The following is a 3,116-nucleotide window of genomic DNA, read 5'->3' as shown; positions in this document are numbered from 1 at the left end:
AAAGAAAAAGAAAAAAAATGAAAAAAAAAAGAAAGAAAGAAAGAAAGAAAAAAGAATAGATACTGTAACATCAGCATGCCTAGGAACCAGTTCTAACTCTGCTACCCACTAAATGTAGAAACGAGTCTGGAGATGTGACCAACCTATGCAAGACCCTGGGTTCCATCTCCAGAATTGCAAAAAGAAACAAAAACTGTGTAAAGTGGCCAAGTGGTAGTGAACACCTTTAGACCTGGCATTTTGGAAGCAGAGACAGGCAAATCTCTTTGAGTTCAAGGCCAGCCAGGGATACATAGTGAGACTGTCTTTTTAAAAAAAAAAAATAGTGTGAGGAGAGAGAGAGGGCTGGAGAGAGATGGTTCCGGGATTAAATAACTCTGGCTATTACTCTTCCAGAGAACCCTGGTTCATTTCCTAGTAGCCACATAGCAACTCACAACCAGATTGTAATTCTAATCCCAAGGGATACAATGCCCTCTTCTGGCCTCTTCAGGTACTGCATGCATATGGTCTGCACACAGGCAAAACACCAAATTAATATTTTAAACTGTGGAAACCAGAAAAAGTTACATGTATCAATTAGATTTAAAGTATTAGCTGCTTAAAGAGACAACTCAATACAAATTAACGCCCCATCAAAAAGTCCATTTCACTTAGTAGTGTACTGCCTCAGGGGTGAGCCAGCTGAGGGTTAAATGAAACATGGGAAGTGCTTAATATTACTTGTTTTCATCTTATTTGTTCTAAGCACAGGTTATTTTTTTTAAGAGTGGGGAGGGGAGCTCTCATGTGGCAGCAAGGCAGGATTAGGAGACTGGGTCTTCACCCCTACACACTGTGCGTCACCTTGTCAAGAGCACCTTCCCTCCCACCTTCCCAAGGTCCAGGGAGCAGCAGTAAGTGCTTTCAGCATCTGACCCGTGTTCACGGCCTTAAGGGATTGTCAGAAAGAGTGACATTTAGAAGGTCAAGAGTCTCAGCAACGCGAGGTCTGCCTGTCCGACTGCATTTATCCCTTTATCGACATCCCAAGTCACCGGGCACGGCTCATCCCTGGCACTGTCAGAAGTGGGTGATGCAAAGATGAATAAAACCTGCTCAGAAAGCTCTCAGTCAAGGTGTGAGACGAACTCATAAGACAGTGGGGTCAGAGCCGGTGGGAAAGTTGACAGACTAGAGCAAGAAGCCTGGAGAGAAGACCCTGTTGTCTCCAGGAACATCTGATCTGCATGAACACCAGCAGACAAGGCCAGGAAATGAGCTGATGCTAAAATGAGTCAGAGTCCACACAAAAGGAGAGAGTACAAGTACAAGCAGATCGTCCTGGAGCCTTTGGCAGAAGCCCCCAGGCCCACTTAATCAGGATCTCTCTAAATTAGAAGCCAAGTGTTGAGCCTCCTGGGCATCTCACTTGCGGACAGCAGGAGGGAAACAATTAAAAGCCAGAGGGGCGGGGCCGATTATAAACCCCTCCTCACCCTGCAGGCAGAAGGAACAAGCATCCGACTCAGGCTGCGAACTGAGCCATCTCTCTCTGTTCGCCGGTCGGTCGTGAGGTTCGTGCTTGGGGTTCTTATAAATGCGTAGAAATGAGTGGAAGGGTACTGTCAGAGGAGAGGGAGAAGAGGGCAGAAAGGGCTAAAGAGGGATGGCCTCCTGGGATCCCGGCCTGATCAAGGAAGGAAGAGTCTGTAACTTCTTGGAGCTAGTGACAGTATCCAATGAGTTGAACTTAAAAAGCAGGAATTCTGCTCCGGGTCCTTCACCTTCTCCAGCCCCTAGGAGGTGGAGGGAGTGGGGACTATTAATAAGGACTGTTCTGCTCCGCCCTGAGCAGACCCAGGCCCCACGCTGAATGCTGGGGCAGCTAGGCAGCCTTGTTCCGTCCCCCTTGAACGCCACTTCATTAGCTGTCTGCATCTAGTCTCCAAAGCCCCGCTTTCCCAAGCCTTGATATCCTCCCTTTGGCCACCAGGTGGCAGCCTTTCCCCGCTAAATCTTGCTAGGCTCTATGTTTGCCAAGAGAGGCTTTCCTCCTGGGGATGGGCTACAAGGCCAACCTGGGCTACGTGTGAGATAGTCTCAAAAGGAAGCTTCAGTTGAAATCCCAATGGCACCCCCTCTCCAGCTAAGTCTGAGCACTTTCCCTAACTTCTTCTCTAAGACATGGAGATAAGAACACCCCACCCCAGGTCCCTGCAGTTTAAAAAAAAAAAAAAAAGCGTGTATAGGGAAGCCACTGGCTATAGTGCTTTGTAGAAGGTTATTTTCAGCCTTAAAAAGATCGCTGGCTCTCCACACACCTTAGAGTTTGTAAGGCGTTACCTCCAACCTCTCTCCCCTTTCCTCCTCCGCCTCTTCTCCCTCTGAGTCCAAACCCAGGGGAGGTAAAAGTGACCTCCTGCACTCACCGACCCAGTCATTCAAATTAGCTGGTCTCATTTGAACCTCCCACACACTGGGAGGCAGATGAGGAAACTGGCCTAGACAGGCCACTAACAGATCAAACCCCACAGGCAGAGCCAACCCCTCCTCCTAGATGGCTGGACCTGTCTCCTGCTATGGTAACCATCTCTGACCCCAGGGTTGGCCCCCACAAGCCCTTATCTCGGCCTCATCTCCCACAGAAGTGCAGTTTTTACCCTGAGGGGGAGAGCCCTTGGCCTGATGGAATCTGTCTTGTTTACAGAGACAGGAATTGGACAGAACATCCGTGTTGTAAAAAAAACAAAACAAAACAAAAAAGGAGGTCTAGGCTAGAAACAGACCCCAAAGGGCACCACAGTAACCATCTCTGTGTAACCATCTCTTAATAAAGCAAGAGTTTTATACTCGGGGCTGGTGAGATGGCTCAGCGGGTAAGAGCACCAACTGCTCTTCAGAAGGTCATGAGTTCAAATCCCAGCAACCACATGGTGGCTCACAACCACCTGTAATGAGTTCTGACACCCTCTTCTGGTGTGTCTGAAGACAGCTACAGTGTATTACATATAATAAATAAATAAATAAAGAGTTTAGTACTCGAGGGCGGTGGTGGTGCAGGCCTTAAATCCCAGCACTTGGGAGGCAGATACAGGCAGATTTCTGAGTTCGAGGCCAGCCTGGTCTACAGAGTG

The sequence above is a fragment of the Mastomys coucha genome, unplaced genomic scaffold (assembly GCF_008632895.1).
Source record: "Mastomys coucha isolate ucsf_1 unplaced genomic scaffold, UCSF_Mcou_1 pScaffold5, whole genome shotgun sequence".
Classification (NCBI taxonomy): Eukaryota; Metazoa; Chordata; class Mammalia; order Rodentia; family Muridae; genus Mastomys; species Mastomys coucha.
Note: the sequence above shows the minus strand (reverse complement) of the source record.